This window comes from Cydia splendana, chromosome Z (genome assembly GCF_910591565.1).
Source record: "Cydia splendana chromosome Z, ilCydSple1.2, whole genome shotgun sequence".
Classification (NCBI taxonomy): domain Eukaryota; kingdom Metazoa; phylum Arthropoda; class Insecta; order Lepidoptera; family Tortricidae; genus Cydia; species Cydia splendana.
Genome location: NC_085987.1, coordinates 30647 through 40352, shown reverse-complemented (window position 1 = coordinate 40352; position 9706 = coordinate 30647).

Genomic DNA, 9706 nt, shown 5'->3' with positions numbered 1-9706 from the left:
TGGTTAAAATTTGTGTTTACAAAACTATCGAGCGGACAAATCCGTCAATTACGAAACGGGAAAAATCGTCATGTGCCGGAATTTCCCTATTTCATATATTGCCAACCTTTTTTGATTTGACTCACTTAGGTAAGTACCTATAACTCATATCATACTCATGCAGTGATGCGAGATTTTTACTGAATTGTCAAATTTCTCATATAAATTCGTGGTAGCTTTCGTACATCAATCTAAGATATCTGTGCTGTATTATTTAAAATTAAAAAGTAGATTTTATTTTTAAACTTTTTTTAAAGGTTTAATTTAAAAATAGGACGGATTTGCCCCAAGAATATATTTGGGAATAAAATCTAAATTTAACCTTAAATTGTGTTCACTAAGGTTTAGTTTCGATTAAGGGTATAGTGGTATTTATGTTCACTTGACGTAAGTACCGACATGTTTGTAATACGTCACGATACAAGAAAAATCGTTGGTTGACAGAAATGCCCCAAACCCTAGGGAAAATCCGTCAACTGACATGTCTTTAAAAAAAATCATATTTAAATAACCAGCAGTACTAGGAGTTTAATATGAGTACCTTTATATAAATAAATAAAATATATAAATAATTAATATTGGGGACATCTTACACAGATCAACCTAGCCCCAAACTAAGCAAAGCTTGTACTATGGGTGCTAGGCGACGATATACATACTTATATAGATAAATACATACTTATATACATAGAAAACACCCATGACTCAGGAACAAATATTAGTGTTCATCACACAAATAAATGCCCTTACTGGGATTCGAACCCAGGACCATCGGCTTCGCAGGCAGGGTCACTACCCACTAGGCCAGACTGGTCGTCTATATCTCATAGGTTAAATAAATGCTTAATCTATTACAGTGATAAGGTTTATTAAAAAGTTAATATCATCATAGTTATGACCGGCCAAAGTGAACTTAAACTATGACGGAAATGCCCTCATTGACCTTAAATCCCCCCCCCCCCCCCCCCCTAAGTATCCCCGAAAAACCAACATACATACAGTGAGTATTTTAGTTACTAAACGTGTCTGAACACCAAAAATTTAGTCGAGAAGACTAGTAAGAGTGGTGGAGTGAGGCCACGGGGAGGCTCACTCGCCAGAAAAATTAGAACAAAATGGATCCATTCGACTAATTTACTGACTAATCTACTCGACTAAATTGTTGGTGTTCAGACACGTAATACTCGCAACTCGCCACTCGACTACGTAGTCCGAACTCCGAACTAGGCTAGACATTGATACTCAAGGCGGTTTGTGTACAAGTGGCTTAACCGCGAAACGCAAAAATCGAAACTTCGTTATCTGCCTCTCTATCGATCGAATATGCAAGAGTGATAGAGAGGCAGAAACCGAACTTTTGATTTTCGTGTTTCGCGGTAGGCCCTGTGTTGGTGCTAGTGACGCCCTCTACGCAGAGTTTTGCGTAATATTGTGGGGTCGCTTTCCGTGCCATATTCATACTCAGACACAGCGACCTTGTCAGAAGAAAAACTGTACCAAGACGATAGAAAAACATCATGTAATAGTTAAATGAAATAATTGCTTGTATTTCTAAAAGGTATGTATTTCAATCGTATGTCTTCTTAGCAAAATCAACGGGATCCCACAAAGACGTATATTCATCACACTAATATACCGACAAACAGACATCATTTGCGGGTTTTATTTGATTAATCAGTAATCACGATATACTTACTTAAGAGTAGGTATAGGTACACGGTACGCGGAATTTTTTCATAGGAAGAATTCTTTGACATCGCGCCTGGCCATTTGTAAGAGGTAATTTTCATAGTTAATTGAACTTAACAGATTAAACGTGAAAAGGTAACAAATTAAACGTAAGAGGTACTAAATCCTGGCGTAATAACAATAGTTGTAGCGTAGCGTTTTTTCTTAAAAACGAAATCGATAGGGTGAAAAATCGAAGCGCCTGTAAAATTGTAATAGCAATGTAAAGTGTAAAATGAGTAAAACTCGGAAACCACAAATAATGTGGCTCAATTTATAAATGAATATGAAAGTACTAAAAAGGTACTAAAATTTGGCTTTTATAGAATTTATCAATAATCGCGGGATCATTGCGTAATAAAATACACCCGCCATTCTGACTGTCAGAATGGCGGGTGTAATGTTTTTTGGTGATAACTTTTAATACCGTGAGGTACTAATTTTTTTAAAGGAGGTACCAAATAGTACAAATTAGGTACTAAAATATGGTATGCTTTTTGTTTATTTTTATCTAGGTACTCCCGCCATCCTGACTCTCACCCAGGGCGGGTCCATATTGGCTCATATACAATTTATTGTTCGAATATTTCTAATAATACCGCTTTGTAGTCATAATCATCATTTCTCCGAAAATTGTTTCTCATATATTTTTTTAATAGATTTTTGTGCTACGACCTACATTACTCATAACGATACATATTCCGTTTTTTTTTACTCATATGTTGTCACTGAGAATGTATCTGTGCCCATAATGTTATTTGTAAGAATTTCTTTATTCATAAACTTATTTCATACAATCATTTTTACAGAGCGAAACGTAAATTACCAATACTTTTTCACCTGTGAGGGTCGCAGTTCTAACCTAACCTAACCCACCTTTCTGGCAGCATTTCGGTTCTGTGAGGGTCGCAGTTTTAACCTAACCTAACCCACCATTCTGGCAGCATTTCGGTTCTGTGAGGGTCGCAGTTCTAACCTAACCTAACCCACCTGTCTGGCAGCATTTCGGTTCTGTGAGGGTCACAGTTCTAACCTAACTTAACCCACCTGTCTGGCAGCATTTCGGTTCTGTGAGGGTCACAGTTCTAACCTAACCTAACCCACCTTTCTGGCAGCATTTCGGTTCTGTGAGGGCCGCAGTTCTAACCTAACCTAACCCACCTTTCTGGCAGCATTTCGGTTCTGTGAGGGTCGCAGTTCTAACCTAACCTAACCCACCTTTCTGGCAGCATTTCGGTTCTGTGAGGGTCGCAGTTCTAACCTAACCTAACCCACCTTTCTGGCAGCATTTCGGTTCTGTGAGGATCGCAGGCATTTCGGTTCTGTGAGGGTCGCAGTTCTAACCTAACCTAACCCACCTTTCTGGCAGGATTTTAACCTGACTTGACCTACTTTTCTGTTTATTTTTGTCTTTTTTTTCTTATTTAGAATTTACTATTGCAGGTGCATGCTGCTTGCTATAAATAAAATCAAATATGTAGAAATCGATATGTCGAGTAATAATATATGCATACATTTTAGTAATAGAGATATTTATGTAGGATGACATTATGAATATAATAAATTCGAAGTTCCAATGAGTATTGTTTAAAATTAAAACGTATAATGATAATTAGGATGTAAAATTGTATGAGATACATTTTCGGAGTTTCAATAATCGAGTTTGCAATTTTATATGAACTTTGGCGCACCCTACCAGGGCATTTTGCCAATGTCAAGTACATATATTAGAGATTATATAACAGTCGTCGATATTCAGTCATCCGTCGAGGCCTTCACGATGCACTGGAGGATAGCTGGAGCAGCAGTACAAAGCATAATGGCGGCCGAGACCACAAACCGCCGAATGATGTCCAAAGAATTAGTTATTCGCATTTCCAGAAGAATTCTTCATTAACTGCACCCATTGCGCTTGCCATTCACTGCATAATACCCTATCAAAATTATACTTTAAACAGCAGAATGCAAATAATAAATAAAAATGTCTGGAACACGATCCGCCATGTTCCGTGGATCATTCGAAAGTAATTAATTTTTTTACGACATGCATGGTCACCCTAAAATTAGAATACTAAACTACCGATATTCTGTGTCAAATTGAATGTCATCACTGTCATCACGGTCTGGTTACTTTTGAAAACTCGTATCTCACTCAAGTTTGACAGTTTATTTTCTTCGTTATCAAAATGCCATTACGGTCAAAGAGGTTTTATGTTTATTAATTAGGTCCTGTAGGATGACCATGATTGTTGAGAATTAAATTTGCCCTCACCAAAAAGTTAAAAAATAGGAAAAAGTGTGGTTGTTTCTCCTAAATACGACGGTGATCGATCAATTACCAGTTACTGAGTGTGCAGGATTAGTCCTGCTCACGTCTCATGAATCATCCGGTATGCGGGGATCTCGGAAATGACTCTAACGATTTCGTTAAAATTTGGTATATAGTGGTTTTCGGGGGCGACAAACTGATCTACCTAGGTCTTATCTCTGAGAAAACGCGCACTTTTGAGTTTTTATATGTTTTCCGAGCAAAGCTCGGTCTCCCTGATATTATATTATAGTGAGCATAACGCGTGCACCCGTGAGGGACACAACATACAGAGGCCCGGCCTGTTCACGCAGTCTTCTAGAAATCGATGTTCGCTCATGCGATATGTCGTCTCGGATATATTTGGTATCTGTAAGAGTAAGGGGACAGATGGATGGAGCCTCACTTCGGATGATGAAATTAAAAGGCGGGAACCAGAACGACGATAGGTATTTATTGATGGAATAAAAAGGCACAATTGATGTGCCTATGATGTAGGTACACAGCCACACAGCCACACAGCCCAAATCCATACTTTTTGCGGACGATACAACTATTATAGTAAGGAGTCAAGATCCGTGTTCATATGAGGCAGATGTTAATAAAGCCTTGACTGACATTAATAATTGGATAACTAGTAACAACCTTATCATAAATTTATCCAAAACTCAATACATGCAATTTCATTCATATGGGGCAACCCCTCCTCATCTTAATATCAACCTTGACGGTGCTGCTCTTCAGAAAACTGACACAATTAAATTTTTGGGTTTATATATCGACTCCTATCTACATTGGAAAGAACATATAACATCAATATGTTCAAGGCTCGATCGTTTTGTATTTGCCTTAAGAAAGTTACGCGATTCTGTATCTCGTGAAGCTGCACTTGTAGCTTACCATGGTCATGTAGCATCCATTCTCAACTACGGCCTCATCCTATGGGGTAACTCTGTGGATGTTGAAAGGGCATTCAAGCTTCAAAAGAGATGTATACGTGTAATTGCAAATGCTCCTGTAGACAGCAGTTGTCGACCTTTGTTTAAACAGTTCAACGTCTTGCCTTTGGCTTGCATATATATATTAAAAATTTGTACTTTTGTTAAGCAATTTCCAAATTATTTCGTAAAGCGTTCAGACTTGTTTTGTGCTAATCCACGATCACAATATAAAAATCTCCTCAACGATGTATGACCAGCATTTATAAAAAAAATGCTTTTAATATGAGTATTGTGATCTTTAACAAGTTGCCTGTTCAAATAAAAGCTCTCGAAGGCAATGAGTTTAAGCAAACTTTAAGAAATTGGCTTCTTGATCGGTGTTTCTATAGTATACAAGATGTTTTAAATAACGTAGAGTAAGTAACGATCTGTGTAAATTTGTAAATAAATGTTATCTGTAATCGATTTGGTTATGGTTAAAACCACTAACTATATAAATGGCTGTAGGTAATTATAAAATATTTGATAATTTTAATAAAATGTTAAAGTTTTATAGTTAGTTTTCAAATGTAACTACATATTTTTTAAGATGCCTTTATGGATTTGCATGCTGTTTGTACACAGCTGAAAAGGTGAAACATAATACTGTATAACAATAAGACCTGTAATTACCCTTTTTTGCAAATAAATAAATTGTTTGTTTGTTTGTATAAATCAGGAGTTGCGCTTGGGTATTAGGTAATCGTGCACAGTTGCACACTATTCACTGCACTTTTCATATTGCATTAACTAAATATTTCGATCATAATTACAATAAAATAAAACTTACAAAACTATGTAGGAACTAGGAAGTAGATGCAGTATGTTAGAATAAAAAGATGTTAGTCGATAGAAGTTTTGGATTGAGGTGAGAAAACTGAGTCTGCGAAGGGATTCCAAGAAGGATTTAAATTTTAAAAAAGGAATTTAGAATGTTAAGTGCCAGAAATAATATGAAGGTTGATAACTTGATAGTAATGATAGTGTAACGCTCCGTAAGTAATCCACATCATTGCAGTATCAGTGCATTCAGTTACATCATATGATGCCCTGAACACAAATATATGAGATGACAAGCGCAAAAGTGGTAGGGGATATTAGTTGCTGTGACGTCATAAAGTCGGCAGTACAAACTTTTTTTTAAACATACCATGTGCCGGGGTACCAAATGAAAGGGCTTTGTGAGTAGATCACAGATACACAGGGTGTCCCATAAGTGACACGTCACAGTGACAGGTAGACCAGGCCAAGAGGAACCAAACCAACTTAACTTAACCCTTTAGTGGGTAAGGGCAAGATATTTGCCGTCATACCGCTCAGATATTTTTTTTTCTCACTGAACGTATTGTTAGTTAATATAAATTTTGGTTCGCATAAGAGAATATACTCGTACCAATCTACGAAAAAAAGGAGAGCTGATAAACGTTATTCCATCCCTTGTTAAATGATGATTCTTAGGCCTGAACTTAGATTTTTAACTATTGGCTACATTTGAACAAAAATGTTTGTAAATAAAATTTTCTTTGCTGGATTTATCCGATAGTCACAATTCTCTAGTTTCAGACTTTTCAGAGACAAGTTTGGCGATATAAAGTTTAAAGAAAAAAATCTGTTATTTGATAATTAAAAAAAATGGAGACGGCAATATATTTGTCACTATCCGTTAAATGTCAGGTGTTTATTAAAGGAAAGGGTAGGTTAGGCTACTATTGTTATTGATTTATATATGGAGCACAAGCTTAATTCAATACTTCAAATTATTACATGCTAGCAACCTATCCACAGTTTTGCTGGGATTACAATACCTACTTGGAAATAATATACAATACCTACATATAATAGTATATATTAAGAATATTATAAATAGAATAAACAAATCTTTTTAAGTTAAATAAAGTTTTTAATTATTTCTTATCATTCTATTGGTTTTTGATTTATTCATTTTAGATACTTCATGCCAATCATGCCACCCGTAGTTCCCCCGGCAAACTGACATGACGGTCTTGTCACTTACTGCCCTTGGCTGATAGCGGCAAACATATTGCCGTCTTATAATTCAGAAACCCCGAAATAATATATGTATATATTTCTCTTTCTCATAAATCATAAAATAAATAATTCATGCTGTTCGTATCGTTAAAGTTTTCGATTCATTGCTATAAAAAAATAATGGTCAAAGGGTTAACCAACCATTCTAAATATACAGCTTAGCGAGCATTCTTGGAACCAGGCGTGCCTGCTCATCAGATTCGGTGGGCTGGGTACGCGCAAAATTTACTACGAGACAGCGTGCTTGACGGAAGCTAGAGACGCCTGGCTGACGGCTTGTCCGGGTCAAGATTTACCTTCAAAATTACATATTCAACGTTGCTGAGACGACACTTTGTGCAAAATTAACTTTGAGGTACTACTTTCCAGCTCTGATGGTCCTAATACACGTGCGCAGCTGCTCGCTGCTGCAGAACGGGAATCCGGCCAGTGGCTGCATGCCTACCACTAATTTAGAGCAGTTCAAAGTCAACTGTGGTTTGTGAAATTTTTGAACGATTTCTAATAATTTGTTAGACCAAGTGAAAATGTTACAGTAAATATGTTATATATCTGTGATCTAATCACAAACCCCTTTCATTTGGTACCCCACAGTCATGGTATGTCAAAAAAAATGTTTGTAATGCCGACTTTATGACGTCACAGCAACATAGGCGTCAAACTTGTGTTCGTCAGATTAAGAAAATGCCTACAAAAGTGTTATATTAAGTTACAGAAAAAATATAGCATTAACTTCGACAAATCCACAAACTGCTTAACGATTTTTTAACCCTACACCAACCTCCCGAAATTTAAAAAAAATTGTAGACGCTTTCCTGCTCGCCGGAAAAAAAACTTTATGTAACTTTTTTTTCTTCTTATCATCTAATATTTCGATTCCAATAGGTCTGTACGACGCTCGAGTAACTACACATTTAGCATCGTCGGCTCCCCAGCTACTACATATTTAATCATTCTTGGCACTTCTGATCAATAGAAAGAAATAAAAACATGAGAGATACCAGTTTTTATCCATTTATTTTATAACAAATGCAAAAGTATTTACAACAACTAACTTTTCGTGAATCAATTGGGCTAAATGGTTTTGAAAAAAGCTCTGTCTTAAAATGTCGGGTGAACAAGTATCACGGGTCCTAGAAGAAGCTCTAGCAGTCGCAATGAGGTTGGTCGTCGCCGTCGCCGGCCACGCGCCGCAGCGCCGCCGACACTCCCTGACCCCCAACTGTAGTATCACGCATCTTGGAAGAAGCTCTCGCACTCGCAGTGCGGCTGGTCGTCGCCGCACCGGCCACGCACCGCAGCGCCGCCGACACTCCCTGACCCCCAACTGTAGTATCACGCATCTTGGAAGAAGCTCTCGCACTCGCAGTGCGGCTGGTCGTCGCCGCACCGGCCACGCACCGCAGCGCCGCCGACACTCCCTGACCCCCAACTGTAGTATCACGCATCTTGGAAGAAGCTCTCGCACTCGCAGTGCGGCTGGTCGTCGCCGCACCGGCCACGCGCCGCAGCGCCGCCGACACTCCCTGACCCCCAACTGTAGTATCACGCATCTTGGAAGAAGCTCTCGCACTCGCAGTGCGGCTGGTCGTCGCCGCACCGGCCACGCACCGCAGCGCCGCCGACACTCCCTGACCCCCAACTGTAGTATCACGCATCTTGGAAGAAGCTCTCGCACTCGCAGTGCGGCTGGTCGTCGCCGCACCGGCCACGCGCCGCAGCGCCGCCGACACTCCCTGACCCCCAACTGTAGTATCACGCATCTTGGAAGAAGCTCTCGCACTCGCAGTGCGGCTGGTCGTCACCGCACCGGCCACGCGCCGCAGCGCCGCCGACACTCCCTGACCCCCAACTGTAGTATCACGCATCTTGGAAGAAGCTCTCGCACTCGCAGTGCGGCTGGTCGTCACCGCACCGGCCACGCGCCGCAGCGCCGCCGACACTCCCTGACCCCCAACTGTAGTATCACGCATCTTGGAAGAAGCTCTCGCACTCGCAGTGCGGCTGGTCGTCGCCGCACCGGCCACGCGCCGCAGCGCCGCCGACACTCCCTGACCCCCAACTGTAGTATCACGCATCTTGGAAGAAGCTCTCGCACTCGCAGTGCGGCTGGTCGTCGCCGCACCGGCCACGCACCGCAGCGCCGCCGACACTCCCTGACCCCCAACTGTAGTATCACGCATCTTGGAAGAAGCTCTCGCACTCGCAGTGCGGCTGGTCGTCACCGCACCGGCCACGCGCCGCAGTGCCGCCGACACTCCCTGACCCCCAACTGTAGTATCACGCATCTTGGAAGAAGCTCTCGCACTCGCAGTGCGGCTGGTCGTCGCCGCACCGGCCACGCGCCGCAGCGCCGCCGACACTCCCTGACCCCCAACTGTAGTATCACGCATCTTGGAAGAAGCTCTCGCACTCGCAGTGCGGCTGGTCGTCACCGCACCGGCCACGCGCCGCAGCGCCGCCGACACTCCCTGACCCCCAACTGTAGTATCACGCATCTTGGAAGAAGCTCTCGCACTCGCAGTGCGGCTGGTCGTCGCCGCACCGGCCACGCACCGCAGCGCCGCCGATACTCCCTGACCCCCAACTGTAGTATCACGCA